An 11,211-nucleotide genomic window follows, 5' to 3' on the forward strand; every position below is an offset into this window, starting at 1 on the left:
CCCCCACAAAAGATGGCAGGATTAGGGCGGAGCCCCAGCTGCCCCAGGCCAGGACTGTCACCCAGGGCACACTGAGAGCCTCCCTTTCCTTCCTCACACCCCACCTGCCTCTGACCGCCTCCACCTGCAGGTGGCCACGGCCGCTCCCTTGCATTAGAAGCTCGGAGTGATTGGCCACTTTTGCTCTCCTGTGAGTGTAATTGCTTTATTTCCACAACTCAGGGACCCAGAAAGGGCCCAGGAAGGGTTCGAGGTCCTGTTGCAGGCGGGGAGGAAGAAGCCAGCTCTCTCAAGTTCATTTCCCTGTCTCGCTCTCCCAGGAAGAACCGACTGCTTCCTCTCTCTCGAGGCGCCTTCCCCACGTGCACTGGAGCTAAGAGGAGCCTTGGGAGTGACCTGGATTTAGCATCTCTCTTCCAAGGAAGAGGAGAAAGCCAAGGGACCATGGACGGCGTCAGGGACTTGCTCCAAAGAAGCATGGCAGCTTGCTCTTTGCTTTCTTGGGTCACTCACTAGTTAGTTAGGAAGCCAGTTGCCAGGCTGTGAGCCCACGCACTGAAAGGACGCACTGAGAGGACTCGCCAGGAGCCGGGAGAGAGCTGAGGTCTCCCAACGACAGCCACGTGAGCAAGCCGCCCTGGCAGCAGCTCCCCCGGCCCTGTCAACATCTCAGCTGCAACCTCATGAGAGTCCCTGGCCCAGGACTTCCAGGGTCAGATCCCTCCAGGTTCCTGACCCACCAGACCTGGGGGAGGTAACAGATGTCTGTTGTTCCAAGCTGCATGGTTAGCAATGCAGCACAAGTTGGTGCTTTTTGGTCTGAGATTTGTCATGTCCAATTAGGAGCTCTGAGAATAAAGCAGCAGTGACTCAGGACGCAGTGATGTTTCATGGAGAGATGAGTGGATGGATGGACAGGCAATGGATGGGTGGATAGATGGATAAATGGATGGGTGGATGGACAAAGAAATAGATATATGGATGGATAATGGATAAGGATGGATGCATGCATGGATGGACAGGTGGATGGGTGGATGGATGGGTGGATGGGTGGATGGATGGATGGATGGGTGGATGGGTGGATGGGTGGATGGATGGGTGGATGGATGGATGGGTGGATGGATGGACAAAGAGATAGATATATGGATGGATGCATGCATGCATGGATGGACAGGTGGATGGACAAGTGGATAGGTGGATGGATGGATGGGTGGACAGATGAGTGGGTGGGTGGATGGATGGATGGACAGGTGGATGGACAAGTGGATAGGTGGATGGATGGATGGATAAATGGATGGACAGGTGGATGGGTGGATGGGTGGGTGGATGGGTGGATGGGTGGATAGATGGAGAGATGAGTGGGTGGGTGGATGGATGGATGTATAGATGAGTGAATGGATGGATGCATGAATGGACAGGTGGATGGACAAGTGGATAGGTGGATGGATGGATGGACAGATGAGTGGATGGGTAGATGGGTGGATGAGTGGATGGATATTCCAGAATGGCTGAGCTGCTCAGGAGCAGCAAGCTTAGAACAGGCAGGTGCAAGGTTGGAAATGTCTCTGATGATATTTCTGTTCAACAGTTTTCAAGCAATCATGCCTTTCTTCATTCTCATTGCTGAGCAGTTGACCCAGCGAAAACGGCTTTGTTGGCTGAGTGGTGGCTGGGATTTCTTCCGCACAGGCTGAACCTTTTGTAAAGGAGGTTGGTCCAGGCCCGAGAGTCCTGTCAACTGACTCTTTAACTCCAGGACTCTGAGGTCCCTTGTGACTCTCATATCTGCAGGAGACACCTTGGACCACAGACAGAGATGGAAAGGACCTTGGAGACCGCGAGACACATCATGGTGGTGGGGGGGGGTGCTATGGCGTCATAGATGAGGCTTCCAGTTGTGGCTCGTCCCCTCACCAGCTGGGTGGCCAAGGATAAGCCACTCAACCTCTCTGAGCCTCAGCTGCTGCTTCTGCGATGTGGCACCCGGCTGCATGGCCTTGGAGATGGCCCGGGTGGCGTGTGCAGAGAGCTTAGCCCAGGCTGGCCTGCAGTCAGCGCTTCCATTTGCGAGAACATTCATTTCACCCAATTCTCTTATCTATCAGATGAGAACACAGGCCGAGAGGGGCATGGATCGCCCAAAGCAAGCCTGTGCACTAGCGGCACGGTTAAGGCTAGACTCTCAATCCGTTTTCTGCTCCTTTGGCTCGGAGGAAAATGCAGGATTCTCCTCTGAGCGCTCAGCCTCAGTGGCCACCAGAGGGCACCCTTGGAATTGCTTCTGGGCAAAGGAGACTGTGTCTGCTTCTCCACCTGCCTGGACCATCAGGGCTGGTCTGCCTAGAGTCCTGCTCCCTCCCACCACAGCGCCTCCCAGGCACCCCAGAGCCCTGCTCACTCTCCTTCCCCTGCCAGGATCTTCTCTCCTTTTCCTGAGCCCAGTGGGATCCTCATAGCCATGCTGGTGAGTCTCCTGTGGTGTTCTCTCTCTCAGGAGCTTCTGGGAGAGCAGCAGGGGGCTGGGGTTGGGGCTCAGCGGGTTAAGCCACCACCTGTGACACGAGCATCCCAAGGAGCATCCGTGCAAGTCCCGCTGGCTGCTCCTGGCGATGGAAGATGGCGTCAGTGGCAACCGTTTGAGGAATGAAGGCATAGATGGAAGATTCTCTCTCTCCCTCCCTCCCTCCCTCCCTCCCTCCCTCCCTCCCTCCCTCCCTCCCTCCCTCCCTCCCCACTTTCTGTCTCTGTAATTCTGCCAAGTAAACAAATAAACAACAAACTCCTTGGGCCCTCACTTGGGCTGGAAGGAGAAGCAGCTCCACCTCGGAAGACCATCTGGTGTCTGGGTGTCCTGGGAGCCCCTCAGCCCCTGGATGGACCTGGGCTGTGGGTTCATGACCAAGAGTTTGGCCAGGAGCCCTCCTTTCTGGCTAAGGAAATCTGGTGGGGGACCCCAGTTGCTGCTTCGAGAGGCTGGGGGCTCATCCACTCACCAGGCGCTCCTTCCAAACTCTCTCTCTCTCTCTCTCTTTCTTGGGGCGATCAGAGTTCAGCTGAAATTCTCAAAGTCTAATAGCACCCAGTGCTGCCTGCTGGCATTGTGGGACACTGTGCCTGTGATGCCGGAGCCCCACCCACCCACCTAATCAGGGCTCTGGGTCCAGGCCCTGGGCCCTGCCACCTGTGAGGGAGACTTGGGTGGAAGTCCTGGCTTCTGCCTTTATTTGAGGAGTGAACCAGCTGGTGGAAGATCTCTCTCTCTCTCTCTCTCTGTGTGTGTGTGTGTGTGTGTGTGATTTTGCCTTTTGAATCAATAAATAGAATCCTTTAGAAGAATAACATGGAGGAACAGACACACTTAGGCACGGTGGGTGCGGTGTGAAGTGGTACCCACTTTGGGGAGGGTGGATTGACCGAACCTCCTGGGTGGGAACTAGGTATTCCCTTAGCGTCAGTATTTCCGGTCCTCCGAGTCAATTCTAGGAAGCACGCGCACTGAGGCACAGTGGTTTTGAATGAGATATTTGCATACATAGTATGTGCAACATACATGGTAAATGTGTGTATTTGAAGACACCAAAACACCCAACACCTGGTGTTGCCCCAGCCTCACTGAGGCCGAGCCGACAAAGCCGGGTGTGGAGGAAGCGGCAGAGCTGCAGAGGGGAGCTCAGAAATCGCCATGGAGCTCCAGGCGCCGACTTCGAAGGACCTCGCGCGCCTCGTTCCTCGGGAAAGCCAAGTTCAGAGTTACGTGCAGAACAGGCCCTCGGCTGAGTTAGCACAAAAGAGAGAGAGAACGGAGAAGAGAGAGGCAGGGAGGACGTGGGGGTCTGGGGGGCCCTCGCCCGGCTACCAGCAGCAGGGAGTCATGATTTACCCAAGTTGGGGGATGGGAAGCTGCTGGCGGGGGGGTCTCATCTTTCAGTTTGTGAACTTTTATAATGTTTGTTTTATATCCGGTTTGGATGTTTTCCTCAATGAGCATGTATTTATGTATATTGGTTTTGTCCCACCCCAAATCACACACACACACACACACATACATGCACAAGAGGGTCCCTCAAACAGTTCAGGGGGTGGAGTAACAGACACGTTAATTTTGGTGCGAAACAATGAAACGCAGCCTTCTCTGATGGCCACATTTCCCACGAGCCTTCCAAAGGTCCTGCAAATGCGTGAGCTTTGCTCCAGGATTCTCACCTCCGAGGAGCGCTGCTCAGGACCCCTGCAACAGATGGATCCTAAAATCGCTCACAAACACCTCCCATGTGAGCCCTACCCCGTGCAGCCCTGCACTGGGTGCTGGAAGCAAAAGGGACATTGCCCCGCCCTCGGCGAGTGTCCAGTCCCCTTCAGTGTGACAGAAGGTATCCTCATGGGGACAGCAAGGGCAGGAAGCAGGCAAGGCCCACTCTCCTGGGTGAAATCAGAGGAGGCTTCCTGGAGGAGGTGGTACATTGCTGATTCTCAGAGATGACCAACAGAGACAGAGGTAGAGAGCTGGGAGATGGGAGCGTCTAATGCATTTGGGGGGGGGGGGGGCATGGGAGAGCGTGTGGGCGGTGGGGCTGGAGAAGGGGCAGGACCAGGGCAATCTTCTCTCTGAGCTCCAGGAACCCAGCCAGGGGCCAGCAGAGGGCGCTCAAGCTCTCAGAACATCAGGCTCCGGCACCTGCTGTGGGAGCTGGGCCGGAGGAGGGACTGGGTCCCAGGGCAGGGATGGGCCAGGCTCTTCACCCCTCCTGGACCAAGCCCGGCCCTGGTAGGGCTCTCAGGTGAAGGGTGCACAGGCAAGGGATACGGGCGTCCCTGGGAGCCCCTCCGTTAGCCTCTGGGCGCCGGGGACAGAAGCAGGAGGGCCCCGCGGGCCACTGTCACAGGACAGCCAGAGTGGCCTGCCTTCCCCAGTGCCTCCTTCAACCTCAAGGATTCTAATTTTTCCAAGAGAGGTGATCTCTTTTACCCTTTATTTATTTGAAAGACACACGCACAAGGGTCCTAGCACGGCACAGGGGACATCCCAGCGGAGGTGAGAGCCAGGCCGCCTGCTGCCTCCCACTACAGCTCAGCCTCCTGAGCAAGGTCACGCCTGGACCGGAGCCCCGGGCGTGTCCACTGTGTGTCAGGAGCCCAGCCACCGTGTTCAGTTCACCGGGGGATGATTTGGTCTTTCTGGGTTGTCTCTGATGTCGTGGGAGGCCCTGGTCTCTCCGACCACGGCTGGCAAGACCTGGCCATGAACAAAGCTGCATGAGAGTGGCCAGGGTCCACCTCCGGGCACGTTGGGCACCGCACACCTGCTCCAAACGGTGAGTGGCCTCCAATCCCCGCACTGGGCCAGGGAGAGCCGCCCACGGGTGTTCCCACCAGCTTCCTCCCCCGAGGACACAGAGGAGCCTCCTGCTCGGTTCCACTCCGTCCTGCTCGGCAGAGGGGCTCTGGGCAGCCACACAGCGGGCTCGGCGTTTGCTGGCTCCCTCCGTCCTGGACACACCTGTGCATCAATGCAGCTGCAGGTATGGCTGGCTCCAGGGTTCAGTGTCATGGGGCCAGCCTGCTCTCTAACTCCCACGTGCCCTTCCTCTGAAGGCTTAGGACAGGGTGCACCCGGGGCACGAGTTCCTCCTTGCCTCCGCTCAGCTTCTTTAAAGGAGAAAGAAAAGCACGGAGGCAAAACTGCCACCTACGGACACATCCGAGTCCCCAGCACTTCCTGTCATCAGTCCAGAGCAGCGGCCACCTGGGTGTTGTCCTGTTCCCCGCGGCAGCCTAGGCTTTCCAGTGAGGGGGCGGGGCTGGGGGCGGGGAGAAGGAAGGGGAGGTGTCAGAGAGCAGGTGGACCGCGGAGGGGGCGGGGCCCTTCCTCCCAGGTCTCAGCGCCAGAGCCCTGTGATGACCTCAGCCCAGGGAGCCCTTTGAAACAGGGAAGGCACCCCAGTGGTGCAAGAAATGCCTTTGGTGGAGGGAGGTGGAGCCCGGAGCCGGGGAGCCGCTCTCCCCCACCCCCCGGCACAGGTGAGGCCTTAGCCCCTGCTTAGCCAGCAGCCCTGCCCTGGGCCACCGCTTACCCCCGAGTCACAGCTTCGGGGTTCAATCATGCTTTACCGTGAAAGACGCCAGCTGAGCACAAGCGCCTGGGAGAGGTGGCAGTGCCCCAGCCCAGGCCACTGTCTTTCTCCACGAGCAGAGAGAACCCCACCACCACGCTGCCACGCCCAGGTGTCTGGCGCCTCTCCCCTTGTCTGGACATCCTCGACGTCCCCTTGACGTCAACAAGCAATGATCTTAGCTGTCCCCAAGTCATCAGCCTGGGCTGCCGTCTTGACGTAGCAGGTAAAGCCGCATGCACAGTGCCGGCATCCCATATGAGCACCGGTTCAAGTCCCGGCGGCTCCACTTGCGATCCAGCTCCCTGCTAATGCACCTGGGAAGGCAGCGGAAGATGGCCCGCGTGCTTGGGCCCTGCACCCACATGGGAGACCAGGCTGGAGCTCCTGGCTCCTGGCTACAGCCTGGCCCAGCCCCAGCTGCTGCAGCCATTTGGAGAATGCATCAAAGAGTCATCGTTGTCTCTACTCGTGATATACGGGATCTTCAGAGGCAGAGAGCTCAACCCAGCATCTTCACTGGCAGGTGGGAAACTGAGGCCCAGAGGACCCCTAACTTGCTTGCAGCCAGGCAAGGCCTGTCTTGGAGTCTCCAGGTTTCTGAGCCTGGATGCCAAGGCGCTGACCCCTCAGACAGGCGTCACTAACGCACGGAGGCACCTTGTCAGCCGCCCAAAGCCGGGCTGCTGCACTTCCCAGAGATACCACGAGGTGGCGCCCGTGGGGCTAGCCCCCGCTTTGCAGTGCTAACCTCCACTTCCAGGGGCCGCATGGGGCAGGAGAGAGCTGGGATTCTCCTCCAGTCCTCCCTTGGTGTCGGCAGTGCAACAAGGAGAATTTAGGCCTCAGCCTGTCAGGGGTGTGGGGCCAGGAGCACAGGGTGCTGGAGACAGGCCCGCGTGTGTCTTTTCAGGTCCCACGAACCCGGCTGCAGCCTTGAGCCACGGCTCACCGCCCCCACCACTGATACCCTCCGTGCTCACCTGTGGACAGGTGTGCAGGTGTCCCGTTAATGGGAGAGCCAGGTGCTGAGTCGCCTGGGAGCTGAGGAGGCACAACCTGTGTCCCTCCCTGGGGAGCCGACGCAGCAGGCAAATCCCCATGGGGTACACAGAGGGAGGGAGGGAGGGAGGCGTCATGAGTCCCAGGCCCTGGCCTGGGGCCACCCCACAGCCCTGCTGCAGCCTGCACCAACAGGGCAGAAGCAGCAGCTCCATGACATCTTGCACACGGGTGCTCCCAGTGGGGAGGCGGGTGTGGGCCATGGTGGCCAAACACGCACAGCGAGGCACCTGCTCCTGTTCACGGCCCAGAGGCTGGCGCTCGCCCGGGGTCTGCGCCACAAAGACACAGGGTTTCAGCTTATTCCTGTGCAAACAAGACTCTCACGCACAAGACACGTTTTCTAGAATGTTTAAGGGTGCTGTTAGAACAACCATGCCAAGACCTAGGACCGGGGCCACTTTGTGGTGCAGCGGGTTCAGCTGCCCCCCGTGACGCTGGCATCCAATATCAGAGCACAGGTTCGAATTCCTGCTGCTCCGTCTTGAATCCAGATCCCTGATAATTTGCCTGGGAAGGCAGGGGAAGATGGCCCGAGTACTCGGGCTCCTGCACCATGTCAGACACCCGGGTGGAGTTCCTGGCTTCTGGCTTTGGCCTGGTGCAGCCTTGGCTGTTGTAGCCATTTGGGGAGTGAACCAGCGGATGGCAGACCTCTCTCTCTCTCTCTCTCTCTCTCTCTCTCTCTCTGTCACTCTGTCTTTTATGTTTCTTTCTGCATAAAGTGACCAAGATGAGCCCTCCTGACGCCTGTCCAGCTTCAGAGTTGGCGCTGCTGGTCATCTGCGGGACTTGCAGCAGGTGGAGGGGACACATGACCTCCCCAGGACCCCCCAGGGCCAGCTCTGGGAGCTGTGGCTGCTCCACGGGACTCCATGCTGCACGGTACAGATGCTGCTGGGCTCTGTCCAGCCCGCATCTCCTCCAGCACCAGGGGACCCATTCCGGGCATCGCCTGCTTCCTCCCAGCCGTGGCTGTGGCCCAGGTTTCAGGATGGCCGTGGCCGCCAGGCAGGCATCAAGTGTTCAGGCCGCCGCACCTGCCAGTTGTGTGTTCCTGTTCAAATCGTCGTTGTCGCCTTGAAGTCCCAGGAGGGCGAGGTCTGGATTTGCAGCTGGAGTTGCTGAGGGTCGAGTCATGGGAGTGGTGCCGATGACACGGTGCTCACTGACTGGACGAGTGCCAGGAAACCCCGTGCACACTCATTGTGTCACTCAGCAAACACTGTGGACAGACCCTGGGCCTAGGGTGGTGGACGCGACTCGGTTCCGGGTCCTGCCCCAAGCTGCTCACAGCCCCTGTGGCGCCCAGCTCACCACCGCTGTATGAGGAAGACACAGTCACCCCCATTTCGCAGGACAAGAAACTGAGGATGCAGAGAGTAGGTGACTCGTCCAAGACCTCGCAGCTTAGGGTCGAGCCGCCTAGAGGCGGGCTGCACTCCCCGTGGGTTTTGAGCCCCCACCCCACGTGCTGGGGCCCGGGCCAGTGCTCCCTTTCCGGGCCGGAGCTTCCTGATCTGTGTACAGACCCCGTGCGCTCAGACCCGCCGCAGATCCGGCAAATCAGGGTTAGCCTCTGCCTCGGGAGAAAACCAGCACTGAGCGTTGGGCCCAGTGGTGGCCATGTGGCTCTGATGCCCGAGTCCCCTACATGAGCACTGGATGGGAACCCGCTTCAGAGTGGCGCTCCAGCCTGCTGAAACTGAGCGCTTGGGAGACCACAGGTAAAGGCGCGAATATTTGAGACCTGGCTCCCATGGGAGGGACCTGGATGGAGGTCTACACTCTAGGCCTCAGCCTGGTCCAGCCCAGGCTACTAAGGGAATTTGGGGAATAAACCAGTTGATGGGAGGTAATACAAAAGCAAGAGTTAGCCTCGGGGCCGGCGCTGTGGCGCAGCGGGTTAACACCCTGGCCTGAAGCACTAGTATCCCATATGGGCGCCGGTTTGAGACCCGGCTGCTCCACTTCTGATCCAGCTCTCTGCTATGGCCTGGGAAAGCAGTGGAAGATGGCCCAAGTGCTTGGGCCCTGCACCCGCGTGGGAGACCAGGAAGAAGCTCCTAGCTCCTGGCTTCGGATCTGCTCAGCTCCGGCCGTTGCAGCCAACTGGGGAGTGAACCAACTGGGGAGTGAACTGGGAAGACTTTCTCTCTCTCTCTCTCTCTCTCTCTCTCTCATTCTCTCTCTCTCTCTCTCTCTCCCCCTGCCTCTCCTCTCTCTGTGTGGCTCTGACTTTCAAATAAATAAATAAATCTTAAAAAAAAAAAAAAAAAAGAGTTAGCCTCCAAGATCAAATTCTAAATCAGAGGTCTAAATCGGAGCAGACACGGCCTGCCAAGCCTGTTGGGCAAGCCGGCCTCCTGGCTAGGCTTGAAATACAAACAACAACCCCACAGGCTGCACACACACCCCGCCCCAGTTCCCCCTACACATCCCCTGGGCTGCCCAGGGGAGCCAGGCTATCAACCACCTGCTGTCGGAGGCTGGACCCGGCCGTGCTGCCTGTGGGAGGAGCGGCTGCAGCGCCTGGCACCAGGAACCGGGAGGAGAGCTCCAGGGCCGCTGAAGCGGCCACGGAGCGCACGGTTTCCTGTCCACCTGGCAACTGCTCCTGCGCAGGGGATGAAGCCGCAGCCCGGGGTGGAGGTAGCACACCCACGACTCTCACAGCGGCAGCCGCTCAGAGGATCCGGGAGACCCGGGGCGGAGACAGTTACCCCAGCTCCTGCCCCCCCAGGGGCAGCTCCTCCGGCCTCTCCGCTGCTGACCTCTGGCCCTCTCCAGTCCCTGACACGCACCTGCCCTTGTAGATGTCCCGCAACCTGCCCCCAGGGCTGTAAATTTCCCCGTTGTAAACTCAGACCTCCTCCTGCGAGCCAGGGGCTTTGTGCCTGGGAGAACTCTAAGATGCTGTTACCCCACGTCCTAGGAAGAGGGAATAAAGCGCTTTCCCTCGCAGTGACACAAGCCAGACCCATCGGGGATGGCAAGGCGCTTCCTCTCCCTTAAGATCTTTATGTTGATGGAGGGGGTGATCACATTCGGGTTTGAGGGGTTTTTAGACGCTAGGTCTCTCTTGTTCACGCGTAGGAGAGGCGGCGAGAGTGCTCCCCAGACTTCAGTCCTCACAGCTCGTGTTCCGCGTCCCCGCTGTCCTCCCAGAGGGGGCTCCGTCGCTCCGTCGGGCCGCGTTCCTTCAGGGAATGTCCCACCAGCGTCGCTGGGGTCTCTTTCCAAGCCACGAGCACGCTGGGAAATGGTCGCGCGGTGCAGAGCAGGTGCCCCGTGTACGACGGGGCCAGCTGTCAGCGTCCCTGTGACCTGCGCTCTGTCTTAGGGAGGATCAAACGCGCGTGTTGGAGCCACAGAGATCTGGGCGTCCCCGGCTGCCTCTCCCAGCCTCGGTGCCTCCTTCTGTGGGAAGGAGCGTTTGCCCAAATTGATTTCCCGATTCAATGCGATTCTAATAGAGACCCCGGCAAGCTCGTTTGTGGCTATCAGCAATCCAGTTCTGAGGTTTACAGGGGAGGGGGAGGATCCGGAGAAGCTGAGCCAAGACCGAAGGCAGGACCAAGGCTGGAGGACGCACACCCATTGCCCTCGACGCTCACCAGGGAGCTGCCGCGATCCAGGGACAGAAGTGGAGCGGGCGGGGACCCTGGAGACCCACGTAAACGCAGGCAGCTGCTGTTTGACAAAGGACCGTCTTCCAACAGATGGCGCTGGGACAGACGGAGAGCCCCATGCAGAAGAATCAAGCTGGACAGCGACGCTCCACCTTTCCCGGAAACTCAAGCGCCGGTGGGTGCTGCACTGTAACAGGTGCAGCCGCCGCCTGCGACCCCCGCATCCCACATGGGCTCCAGTTCCTGCCCTGGCTGCTCCACTTCCGATCCAGCTCCCTGCTCATGCTCCTGGAAAAGCAGTGAAAGGGGACCCAAGTGCTTGCGCCCCTGCCGCTCTTGTGGGAGACCCGGATGGAGCTCCTGGCTCCTGGCTTCAGCCTGGCCCTGCCCTGGGTGTTGTGGCCATC

Source organism: Lepus europaeus, chromosome 22 (assembly GCF_033115175.1).
Source record: "Lepus europaeus isolate LE1 chromosome 22, mLepTim1.pri, whole genome shotgun sequence".
Classification (NCBI taxonomy): domain Eukaryota; kingdom Metazoa; phylum Chordata; class Mammalia; order Lagomorpha; family Leporidae; genus Lepus; species Lepus europaeus.